The 13569-nt window shown below is 40.2% G+C and overlaps 1 long non-coding RNA gene across 1 annotated transcript in view; it reads right to left on the bottom strand.

Annotated features, from left to right (window-relative positions):
- Positions 1–7604, bottom strand: part of LOC127468161 (uncharacterized) — a 70142-nt gene extending 62538 nt beyond the window's left edge. Inside the window, exon 1 of the long non-coding RNA XR_007903424.1 lies at positions 7506–7604. This is a non-coding gene — a long non-coding RNA (uncharacterized LOC127468161). The remainder of the gene's footprint in view (positions 1–7505) is intronic.
- Positions 7605–13569: the final 5965 nt, after the last annotated feature.

Genomic DNA, 13569 nt, shown 5'->3' with positions numbered 1-13569 from the left:
GACTCACTGTGACAACTGACATTCATCTTCAGGCTGACATTAGGTATCTAATCCAATTTACTCATCTAGGTTTCTCTACTGTCAGTGGTGGGAGTGATAAACTGGGCTCAATTTAATCACAAAGGTATTTGGGATTCCTGGCCAGGATGGCCCTTACCAGAGGCCTTTGTCTCTCTCAAATGATCTCAGAGAGGTTGTTGGGAAGCATCTTAGACTACACATTCGCCTTTCAGATGGTGACAACCAGGTGTTAGGACTCTTGGTCACATGATCTGTTCTACAGGAGAATGTAGTGGCTGCCGTGATTTTTAGACACTGAATTTTCAGGACAGGAATTCACAGCCCCGAGTGAGTACTTTACTTAGGGAATGGGGAAGAGTTAAGCACACAGGAAAACAAGAAAAAACAGTGTTCTGAGCAAGAGCTGCCTAAACCAGATGAACAGAAATGATCAAAAAAGGAGAGCAGCTACAGTCCCACCACTTATATAATTGTGTGAGAAAGCAGAAATCTCAGTTTTCGCTACATGATTGGTCCCTTTTGGCAACTGTCATTCCTGCTATTGTTTCCTTTAGAGAAAAAAAAAAAAGCAGACACAGATGAGAACAGTGCTTTGTTTCCTATCACAGCACAAGGAGTGGAATACAGGCTCATAAAGGAGAAGCCTCACAGGTCCAGGAGGGTTAAGCCCACTTTTGTCCTCTCCCAAGGGAGCAACCTCAGCTCCAAGGATCTAGCTGTGGTGTGGAAACTGCAGTGCTTAGGAAAGCCATACAAGACTGGTAAGGCCAGGAAGTTAGTAAACAGAGAGGATCTACTTTTTATTTCTTTTTTCGCTTGCTTGTTTTTGTTTTGCTTCTGAGCACAGGCACCCAGATTTCTGCCGTGTTTCAGACTAGGAGCCTCCTTTTTTATTGGATTTCAGTCCTCAGTTCCTTACTTGTTGAAGTTTTGAGGGATGCTCTCAGGCTTCCCCAGATTGCTGGGACTGCAACTCCATTCCTAAAGATCTAAAGAGGCTGCCAGAAATGAACAAATTACAGACTCTGGGGAACAGTGTGGAAAACCCGCATTGTTCCACAACTCTCTAAAATCAGACTCCTGTTTATTTTGATGCCTAAACACAGATTTAAATGTTTAACTTCAGGCTATGTGCTTGAAAGCTCTGGCTCTAAAAACCCCTTTCAAATCTTCTGTTTGGTGGTTTAGGGTCACCAACTCTCTCTGGTCTTCCCATAATGTGTAATTTCCCCTTTGACAGCACACAAGCAGCCTAATACTAGAATAGCCAAAGCACTGGCAGCTCAGGAGGCAGCTGGAGAAGGCCAGTCCCAGCCCTCTGCTGGCACTCACCCCCAGCACAGGCCTGGGGGCAGCTCTACAGAAACAAACCAGGAGGATGAAATGACAACTTGCCTGTTCTGTGACTTGGAGGAGGAATAATCTGATTTGAATTAAAACTTCCCTGATACTTTTACTTATGAGACACCTTCACGAAGGCAATGTGAGCCTCTTGAGATGCAGTAATCCTTACTAGCAGCTGCAAACCTCCAGCTGGACACTCTGTAATGATCCCCCATATCACCTGTTTTTTCTGTAGGGCAGCCTGAGCCTGCCTGCACCAGTCAAGTGAGGAGAAGGAAACTCTGACTGGGAGGCTGGCCAGGACAGGAGCATGGCATGATTGTCACATAGGCGCTGATAACTGTGCAAAGAGGGGTACAGGCTGTCACCTCAGAGTAGACGGGCCAAAGAATCAGTCTGAATGAGCAGCAGTTCAGTGGCTGGACCAGAACTAGGCCACTTGGAACCGGATGAACAAGTTGCTCATACTTTACTTTTGTAATTTGGTGGTCACTTACTTTGCAGAAATTCATGATGGCAGAAAAAAAGGGAAAGAGTCGGACACAAGATATCCATCTTGCTTCCGCATGTTACTGCTCCCTAGATCATGTTTTGGCCAGGACAGTTTTTAACATTGTAAAGTAACATCTTATTTTTTCTCATTGAAATGTGCTGATCTGGCAGTCTTTATGAGTGACGCCCTTTATTGAACACAAAGCAGTTGCTGGGATGACACAGCCAGATGTTACACTGTTCCCTCCCATTTTATACTGCACAAAATTAAGAGGCTGCTGAACTAGTGATAGATTGTCTCTAAGTACAAATAAAAACACCGTGTTCCTACCACTGAAGCTGCTCCTAGAACCCCTCAGGGCTCCTTTATTTTGATGACCTGTCTGTAAGCAGTTACTTTAACCCTCTGATGATATTTATAAACTGATATACACTACTATAAAAGATAGCCTTCTTTTACAATTCTGGATGATTGCCTATGGGCTTGAAGTCCCTCCTTCACAAGACATCATATTATTCTGCTTCAAGTACAATATTCACTGTGTAAAGCTTACTGTTCACAGCATGTTTGGTTATCCTTCACTGGAAATCGCCCATACACTCCCTATCAATTCCTGGGCTCCATGGTGGAGTGGTTACATTACACTGAGAGAGGACTGAAAAAAGTTTTCAGGCTTTGAGAACAACTGGGTTGGTGCAAGAGCTCAGGAATGTCAGAGTCAGCCAGGCTACTACCATACACCAACCCAGATGGTGCCCTCCTGATCTGATACTCCTTTTGGCTCTGTGTGTATTTCATCTTCTTGTATCACTTCCTCCAAATTGCAGCTGGTCTGCCTAGCAGGGATTTCCCTAGAAACTCTCACTGACAATAGTTACGTGGGATTTGCACCACCTTCAAAGTTAAAACATGAGTTTGGACAAAATATCTCAGCCAAAGTCTGAATTTAGGGAACTTAGGAGCTTTGGTTGCATTGTGGTATCCTTCTAAACAGCTATCATTTCACTCTCCAGTTCTGCAAATCTGAACTTGTTCTTAAAAGGTTACCCTCCTTGGCTTCAGATTTAAGTATCTTGTAATTCTGAGCAATCATACTTGGAGCACAGGACCCGGCCTAGCTATAATCTGTACCAGCTTCCTAGAGTGCTTCTAGCAACATCAGCTGGATATTCATCCTCCAAAGTCAGATCACCACAGCATTACATATCCTGTGGGATTCACTACTAAAGCCACAGCTCTCTTCCATTTTCCGTATTCCTTCCACCCAAACTATTTTCTGGAAGGAGAAGAAGTGGCCTGACCACATAGCCCCAGCTTGGAACTAGCAAGGACATGGGCTGGGGTGATGGATTAGCATTTTTCTTGAATAAATTGGGGACCGAGGAGGGGGCAGGCAGGAGTAAGGATGATAGGAAAGGAGTTCAAGCCTTTTACTTGAACCAAAGTAGATTTTTTTTCAATATGAGGACCGGAAACCTTATTGGGCATCTAGGAAAGATTATCCATTTCCAGAGGACAAGAGATGTTCAGGCCACAGGCTAGAGCTTTAGTGAATAATGAATCAACTTGCAGGACCATTACATTGCCAAACTCCCAAATACTTTCTTGAGGAGCTCAGTTCATGTAACAGGTCATTCAGCTGTATTTTAGTGTAATTCTGCCTAGACTTCCTGGCCTAGTGAAATAACATTGCTTAAGCTCCCACACCACTGGGTAGAAGTTAAAAATCCAGGCTGGACTATGTTATCATCTGTAACACTATAACACACATTTTTCTTCTTTGGCAGTTTCAACAGCATTTGAAATCTTGCTGTAAAGTCCAAGGAAATCAGAATATGAGACCTTTGTTGAGAACTTTTCTTATAACATATATGTTTCTCAAAAAAAGTGCTGACTGGAAGCTCAAAGAATTCAGAAAATTGAAAATTACACAGTGTAAAAGATACCAAGAATTGCTTTTTTGCTTTGGAGACCAGGGCAGGTTCAGGGAAATGTCAGTGCAACAGTGCAATAACTTTGCTGATGAAGGTCTACCATAATTGTTGATTTGTACTTCATTGGTGGTTTAAGAGCATCAGTTTTCCCTGACCTAACTCCTGAATTGGAACTAAGGTAACTTTTGGGTTTTTTTGTTGTGAGAGGCCAGGCACCATCTTCTGCGCCTTTGTTGTTATTTTGCTCCAGTGAGTTAAGTTTGGACATTGAGCAATCAAACTGCCAGTGCTCACGAGCTGTAATTTTCAGTTTCCTAAGGAAGATACACAAAATGGAAATTGGCAAACTTGTGATTCCACTTCAGGGTGTCTGGTGAAAATATTTTGGACCAGTAACATATCTGAGAGAAGACTGGAGAATTGGCCAGACGTCCTGCATGTAACATGCCAGAAAAGCCAGAGCAGCATCCACTCACAATTCAAATGCTTTTTAGGGTTTAGAAAAGTTTAATTAGAAGAGTATTCACTCTTTATGTAGTATGACTTATAGAAGAGGGTTATATAGGAAAGCTGAAATTATCTATTAATTGACAGCTCTATCCTGGGGACTTTTCCCCCCTTCAACATAAACATTTGTCTTGAACATTTTTTTAAAATTACAGTAGACTAGGAGTTTGCCAAATATTTAGTGGTTTTGTAAAGTTGTTTGGTATTCATGTCTACTACAGTTCTACAGAAAACAATTTTAAGAGCCATTTCTTTCACCATATGGCAGGCAATCTAGAGAGGGATGCAGGATAACAAACTTTAAAAAGATGTGCTAAAGAAAAATGTGATTCGAGTTGCTTTTATAATTACAAAAAAAAAGAGAGAAGCTTTTGCAGAGGCTGGAGTCACGTCCTGCCAATATTTATTACAGTGTTTATCATTAGAACAGTGATTTTTCACATGTTCAGTCTATTCCAAAAGACAATGCTGCAATGTTTTCAGCTTTTGGGCATCCTGCCTTCCTGAGAGTAGATTGGAGACTGACAAAAGCTCTCTCCTTCCCCACCCTTGTTTACATCCTCACCAGCCCATGGCAGAACCCGGACAGCAGAACACCAGAGTTCCTGCTCTTTTTGGTTCCCTTCCAGACACGCCACACACAGATCAAAGATCAGACCACATCTGGTCTTTGAAGACTGTGGGCAAGAGGAGGAAGCATGAAAAGGGCCTGTTCTGCATTTTACCCAGTGGTGTAGTCACATGTAAACATAGATAAACACAGGTTTCTCTCTCCTCGTTCAGGTAATGTAAAGGTTAGTCTCCAACCCAGAGCTGCACTCTTTCAAATAAACAGGTGACTTGATCCACTTTATTTGGACCAGTCAGCTACCATTACATTTAAAAGAGCAGTCCAGATCCCATGCCAAGGACACCTTCCTCATCAGCTAGCACCAGCAGGCCGGAGTATGCTGCACTTCCACACCTGCACACTGTAAAGTTCTGAGAAACGCAGTTTCCTGCTGTTCTGTGATGGCTCTTTGCTACCTTTTAACTTTATTTTTTTTAAGAGTCAGAAAGTTGCATGGCAACAGGCTCAGCTGCTAGGCTGTGGTAAAATAATTTTACCACTTGAGTGTAAAATTAAAACTGGAAGCACTGAGGATAGAACTGAATTTATTTTAAACCATAGCTGGGCTTTCAAATTAGCTATTCTGTAATCCCAGTTCAGTTTCAGGAATTCCTGCCTGGGAAATCCTGAAGATCATCTGAGGACAGCTTTCAGTAACCACATATTGTATGGAAGTTTGCCAGGAAAACATGGAGAGAAGACCCCAGGGACAGTGATCTCTCAGGAATAAGTGTCAGCCCATAGGAAGCTATACAAGTCTACTGTCAGTGCAGCTTTGAATTCCCTGAGGGTTTTGAAGGAAGGTTTCTGTTATTCTACTGCAAATTATCTCACTGGAGACTCTTTATTAAGTGTCTTAGAGCCATATAGTCTTAAATGAGCCAACTTCTTTCTTGCTACCTGCATTTCAAAAATCAGGCGCTATGTTTTTCTGTACACGTGCTATAAACTCCCTCATATGGAAAACACTCATAAGACTTTTGTGGCAGGAGTTAAGTGTGAACAGGCTACATTTATATTTATCAAGTAGTGATGATATGTAAAAGGAGGTTTTCTATTTACAGGCGTGGCCTTTTGTTCTCACAGACTGTTTGGAAGGAATATTAAGAGAGGCCAGACTGTAGGACAGGTAGCAACATTTCCTCTACTGTCTCTACTGTGAAGAGGCTACTGACCAAAGCTAATGCCAAAAGAATCACTACTAACTAAGGAATCACTAGTTCGCTTTCAGATCTTAAGCATTTATCCTTAATTAGTGTTTACTTGCACATTCAGGAAAATAGGAGTGGCCATAGATAAGAACCCTTTCATTCCCAGTCTTTAACATTAGGTATTCAACTGGTCAGGAAAAAAGAGGAAACCAACACTAACTTCCCTCCATGCCAGACAGCTGCTTGCTCTGCTCCCTCTGTGTCTGACTTCAGCTTTTTGATACACCATCATTCAGTTCTGCTGTGCCCTCTGCTCTTGCCTCGTTGCAAGACTGACATGACACATGAAGTTCCATTCTGGCTTGCAAAATTTAAAGGGTCAGTCAAGACCATCTGAGACCTCTGTGTCCAGTTCCCATGCTCTACTAAAGAATTACCACATCCCTCTGATACAAACAGAATAACAATTTAAACAATATAACTTTCCACTTTTTAGGTAGTTAGGTTATGCATTTATTTCTTGTTCCAGCATAGGATTGTCCAGATAACTCCTTACCTTTCTGAAAATCCATTTCTGCTTTGGGATCTCAACAACTTGGTTCCACAGTGAAGATAAACTATAGAACTACTGGGGATTAACTGCATCCTAGCAAGGCCACAACCCAAAGGGTTTTTGTGAACAATGAAGCATGTGTTGTCATTAGCCAACTAATTGGCAGCACTTTAAATGTGTTTTGTGCTATCCATTCCAGACTCCTAAAGACTGGTGCAACTCTTTATACCCGGTGCATAGTTCATACTTTGTGAGAGATGATTCTTGAAGACATACAGCCAAACCTAGATTCAGAACTCCTAACAGCCACTTGAGCTTTATTTCCGTCCACAAATAAAAGAAATACTTGTTGTCTGTCAGATGCCCTTATTTGAGAGAACTTGTATCAGTATTTATGCTGGCATGATCCCATATCCTTTGCTAGGAATAGGTGCAGATATGCAGCAAGCTTCCCTGCTGGAGATTTTCCAATATCTGGAGCAGTGCACCATAACTACTATAAATGTCAGTGGTGACACTAGATGTACTATATACACAGGGTAGAAGGAGTAGAAAGGGCAAAATTCAGTAATTTTAGGTCTCTATACCCCTATCTTCTGACTTATGCTAACATTAAAAATATGGAGGGGAAATAAAAGGAATACTTGGCACCACTCTGAAGACATGTAAGGCCAAGAGAGCAATCTAATATGGATACAATCAGATAATAATAAGAAATACTTCATTCAGGACTTGATGACAAGCATGTTTCTAAGATTTTTCACCTAAGGAACAATGAAACCTCATTTTGAATTCATGAGGACTTGCAAGACTTTGGAATGTAAGGTGCTTTGATATATCTCAAGATTTCTCATTTTTTCAGATGGCAAATCAGGTCTCTTTTACTTCCTACCTGATGCTGGGTATTTTCTTCTCTTGCTGAAGATAGTGGAAATTCAGGATACTCTTCAAGTCCAAGGGACTTTCAGCACCTCACAAGGGCAGTACCTCTGTTAACACAAACACAGTCTTATGTTAGACTTTAGAAAACATATTCTGTGAGAGATTTGAACATATCTAAAGTAAGAATCGGATGCAACAGGATTCTTTGAATTACCTATGAATTTTGATCCTGTATGTCCATTAGCACATTAATACTTAATCATCTCCCTAGTCCTGTCACAGTATCTGACACAAACTCTATTTCAGGATTCATCTTTAGGTTGTGAGTACATTCATCCCTCCTTGAATTCAAGAAGAAAAGAGGAACAGCATGAATTAGAACATTTTGCCTACTGTAGTGCTTATTACAGAACTTGTCACTTCCATATTATAAATGAAGTTTAAGCAACAACTTTCTGTCAGCGCTCTTTAAAACATCTGCAGATGTGCCCAATTTCCCAGAAAAGACACTGACATTTACAAGGGAGTCCTTGTATGTGTATGTGCGGCGGTGCCAATAAAACTCTACTCCTTGCAGTTCTGAAAATGTTTCATGTACTACTGAGACTGCAGTAGTGACAGCCCAAAGAGAGATGTACATTAGATTTTTCATTCTTTCTAAGCATAGGCAAAATTTTCCCTTTTCATGTACTTTCTCCCTTACATACTTTTAATACAATTTCCTTCCTCCCCCTGTGACACTGGTGATGTAAATCAGTTTCCTAGCCCATGTGGAACAGAGTGAGAATCACTGTCATTCTGAATTCTTTCAACATTATTTCATGTTTTCAGATAACCAAAATTACAAGAAATACAGTTGGATGACTTGTCACAACTGAATAATATGTGACACACAAAAGGGAGATATGAATGTCTTCAGTCATCATCATTACTAGCATTGGGCAACTGGATAAGTTTCAGAATCCGCATTCTCAGAGGTTTTTTATTAACAATTCTAAACTACACATATATGTTGAGGGGACAGAACTGGATTTTGGCAGCTGTGTTCTGTTCCTAACAAAATCTCAGCTGTTTAATTTTGCTTTTGCTATGGCAAAATTAAAAAGCCAATCTCAAGACTTTTACCCTATAAGAGCAACATTATGCTCTTTCCAAGTTTTTCCTCAAGTGAAACATTAATTACTGCCTTTAAAAAACTTTCCACACTTCTAAGACAATGTCTAAGACATTAAATAGCTCACACCTAAAAATAACCCCAAATGCCATTAATTTAAAATAAAGTGATAAACGCCCTTATTTCTCAAATACACAGAAAATAAAGCACTATTCAGCAAGGTTGCAATTGCAATAGTTTTCTGAAAACTGTATCTCCTAGGTCTAACTTGGGCTAGATGTTATTCCTGTACTGTATTATTTACTATTGAAACACCAGAGTTTGTTTCATCTTCTCCTCCAGCCTTCCTCACCCCAGATTCTGTATTTTCAGAAGTATAGTGACTGCTATATAGAGAACCTGAAGTGACGCATCTGCCAATGAAGCTATTTCTGAACAAATATCTTAAGGACTCCTTAATTACCGAGGCTTTCATTATCAGCATAATGTTCATTCTGCTAGGAATTAGAGTTTTTATCTTAGATAAGCCTTATTTGCTTGCACATGCAGACTTTGCTGTTTCCTTAAGGCAGTGTCAGGCTCTAGGTAACTGATACAAACGCAGCAGATGGAGTTACCATTGCAGTCTGCCCCCATGGTTATACACAGCTATATTTTTTTTCAAGTAATAAATTAAAGAAAACATTTACCAGAAAGGGGAAAAATAACAAAAAAATACATCCTATTCAGACAGCTGTAAATGCAACTTCCAATTAATTTTTAACAATATTTATCAAAACATACAGAGATGCAGAATGATTTTGCTGGTCCAATAGAAGGGAGGGAAGGAGGTATGAACAGAAGGGGAGCTCACCTGTAAGACATGCTCAGTAGTCCTGGCTGAGCTTTTCTTAACTACTCCATATTCCTTTTGGCAACAATTTTTTTAAGGTAAAGTTGGGGATTTTCACATATATAATTTTCCCTGTGTCACAAGGCATTGCTGCACATATGTAAGTTAGAGGTTACCAGGCAAGTCTTGGCAAGGGCATTTTATAAAGCTTCCATGCACTTTATATTTCATGCATAACTCTCCCATGCAACTGTCAGCCCTATATTTAGTTAGTCCAGCACTGAGGAAAACTAATTGCAGCAGTGGCAGTACGGCCAGGCTTACTATTTCTGTGTATTGCAGAGTTCCCTCTCCCATCCACTCTGTCAGGGAATAAGAATAGTTCTTTGCTTTCTGCCACTTTAACCTTACACATCAAGAGGTGATGGCTGTGCTGCACCTACACCCTACAATAAGAGGGCTGACATTGAAAGTGCCTAAGATAGGAGATTCTGAGTGTGCTGCTGTGCCTGCCTTTAGCAGAGTTTTAAAGAGGGGGTTCTTGTAGTCTTCACTTTTGTCTCCAGGACAGAACAACGTATAGCACATTGGCTAAGAGAAGGGCTGGAAAGCCTAGGGATTTCATGTTAGTATTGAGGTTTTTTGGATGAATGGTTCAAGTTTGTGTGCTTAAATTTACATAAATAAGGTAATCATAGAATCAAACGGGTTGGAAGAGACCTACAAGATCATCAGGTTCAACCCCTGATCTAACACCGCCGTGGTTACTAGACCATGGCACTGAGTGCCACATCCACTCTCATCTTAAAAACCTCCAGGGACAGTGAATCCACCACCTCCTTGGGCAGCCCATTCCAATGTCTGATTACTCTCTCTGTAAAAAATTTCTTCCTAATATCCAACCTAAACCTCCCCTGGCAGAGTTTAAGACCATACTGTGTGTGTTTCAGTATAAATACAGAAATTAAGTTTGCTGAATTTAAAATTTAAATGTTTTGGCCCTTCTGAGGGCAAGATTAGAAACACTTAGTTGTCCATTTCAGTTGGTTAAAATAAAAATCCACTTGTAACACAGCTCCAAAATCTTCACAGTAGTAAAATAGCTTCCGTCCAAAACTTAATGAAATTAGAAGGCAAGTGTCCATGTGGACACCAGGGAAATAACAGCTATTTGGCAACAGCTTTCTTGGTTGTTACTCCTCTAGATTATCCCTCAGCTTGCATTAGTTTTCCTTTACCCATGTCAATCAATCACTAACCCACTAATTATATGAGATTACCATCTCAAACAAATTTTTAGATCATTACAAGAAATCATACTTGAGATGAGATTTGTTCCTTCTGTTTCAGGGATTGAAAATTGGGTTTGAAAACTTGGTATACAAATGACCTCAGCGAGGAATAAGTCAGGTCCTGCACTGATGGGAACAATCCTGGTCTCCTGGGAAAGGAATGTATGAGACAGAAGTGCCCTATTATCTCATGGCTTTATTTCCCTTAGACAGGGTAGGAAAATACTAAATGAGAGAGGTTAAGGCATAAATACCGATTTCGCAAGGCAAAAATAGAAAACAAATTTGATAAGAAAAAACATAATAAATGAATAGGAGTGATGAAAAGTGACTACAGACCAAAAAGAACAGATGAAGCCAATAACTTGAAAATGATCTAGATGTTATGGAACACAAATTAGTGAAATACCAAGAGGAAAAATAAGTAAAAAATTAGATGCCCTTGAGAACTGCAGGCTGGAGGAAGGAAAGTTATGAACGGGGAGCTAGTCAGGAGCAAGTAACAAAGATCAGAAAATGAAGCTTGTATTTGAATTGGCACCAACAAGAGAAAATTACTTCAAATATGGCAAAAATATTTAATGCCCTGTAAAATACCAGCTTTATGCGTATAACAGACTGACTGGTATGAAAATGTTTTTATAGCTCCAGGCTTCACTTGACATTAAGAATTCTTGGAAAGGTAGGCTAGAGCTCTGCTTTGTCTACTCCAGGCCTTTCTTGAGCATGCTAAGAAGCATGCCTTGCTTTTTCTGAGCAATCTTGGGTGAGTGCCTCACTTTGACCACCCTGTTAAGCTTCTTCCACACCAGCCTGGTACAATTTCTCCAGTAAATTACAGCATTTGTGCATATATGATGAGTTTTCCATATGTACTATGATCAAAATAAGAACTGTGACCTAAGGAATACTCTCTTAGTGGGAACTCTTAGCTATTTCTATGCTGTCAAAAGTATTTTAAGATCACTTCATGACTTAATTTCCTGTTAAATGTGCAATACTTAGCACATATATTTTGTCCTTAAAAACCCTAAGTGTTAGAATGGCCCCATTGAAAGCATGCTTCACATTTAACAGATAAAAAACCATGTGGAGAGATCAGTATGCAACTCTAGTGAGTGAGAGAACTCAGTGTAAGGGTTAAGGACAAATATCAAAGTTCACTTCAGCCTTGAGCAAAGTATATTGACCTGGGTTTTTAATATGTCTTCCAATTCTCTTGGTAGGAAAACAGTCCTCTTGAAAAATGTCCTTAGAGTACTGTGCTTGAAGTCAGGAGTTTTGGTGGTTGGTTTTTATTTGTTTAAGGGTTTGTGTTAAGGGTTCTTTTGGTTGTTATAAGGTTTTGAGTACAACACTTGCACTTTGCCAGCCATTTGCTTGCTACATTTGTTCAGACGGATTCCAGGGTATGGCATGATGTCTGGTTACATGAGCTCCTTAGTGAACAGAACATAAAACACACAGGAAAGGGGAGCTTTCCAAAACTTCACAGAAGCATATAATATTTTATGTTTTCCTGATGGGTAAGCCATTATCCAGCTTTCCCTGAGTTATGTAACATTAAATTTTCTCAAGGCAGGTCTGAAAGATGAGGGCACCAACCTGTAGATGTGCTCTTGCTCACTGTACTCATGGTGAATCGCTCTGAAAAACAGCTCAGGTTTGGTTTTGGTTTTTTTGGAACCCCCTCCCCTGAGATTCACAGAACTGATATACACATAGTTAGCCATGATTTTGTAAAGATGGGCTTTCACCTGTAACACTGGAAGTTGTCCTTAACTTACAAGAAGAGAATTTGCTAATAAAACGCCACCTGAAATGACCCAAGTGCAAAAATTTTGATTGTGTTGTTGTCACCACACATACAAGGGGTTGCAAAGCAAGGGTCCTTTCTTGCCTTTGAAACTACAGCAAAAACTGAGGAACAAGGTTTGCAGAAGTGATTAGAACCTGCCAGTCAGTTTTTACTATGTTGTAGGCACTGACCTTCCAAAGGGCACAGCACTAAAGCTAGATATTGAAATCAGATGACATTAATACCCTCGAAATACAATTTGAAGTAGTGCGTACTCCCAGAAAATTAGCTCCCTGGTTTCTACCCCCTTTCTCCCCCTTGGTGTTGTCATAATACTCATCAAGAGAGTACAGCACCCAAAAATCATGATTATCTCGATAATCTTAGTCACAGTGTATTCTATTTCCCATCTCTAAATGCTTCATATAAAATCAACTTTTTGTTGTTGTTTTGTGGACACCCCGTGGTTCAGGCAACTCTGCCTCATTGTGGACATGCAAGCAGGAAAAACAGCAGCTCCCTGACAGCCTTACTGATGTATAGTGCTGACCAACAAAATGTAAAACAAGTCCCTGATCATTTGCCAGGGTCACATCTGGGTGCAGAGAAAGCAGCAAGATCACAGAAAGGGATTTTTCCTTGTTCCTAATACCTGAATGGATTATGACATGTGTTTTACATTGGGTAGGCAAATTGATTCATATAAAATAAAAGCTTAAATGTGGTCTATTTCTTAAGCTGTGCTTTCCTAAGGTTTGTACAGATTCAGAGAGGTATGTCTTACTTTCCTTTTCAAGCCTTCCTGCTTGCTCTCTGGGCTTATCATAATATTTTCCTAGGGGGCTGTGTAGAGGAGAGTTTCACTATTTTTAGCTGTTTCTGCCTCTCTCTAAGTATCACGGGATATGCTTATGAGCAAAGAAGCTCACGAGTTCTGTGACTTTACAGGTTAGTAAAGAACAATCAGAAAAGAGAGTATAAATATTAAAAAGAGATTAAAGCCAATTAGGAAAGGTTCATATCTATGAAACATCCTTT

The sequence above is a fragment of the Manacus candei genome, unplaced genomic scaffold (assembly GCF_025592945.1).
Source record: "Manacus candei isolate 608988 ecotype Guabito, Panama unplaced genomic scaffold, ASM2559294v1 h1tg000014l, whole genome shotgun sequence".
Lineage (NCBI taxonomy): Eukaryota > Metazoa > Chordata > Aves > Passeriformes > Pipridae > Manacus > Manacus candei.
This window is presented reverse-complemented; position numbering and strand designations above follow the sequence as displayed.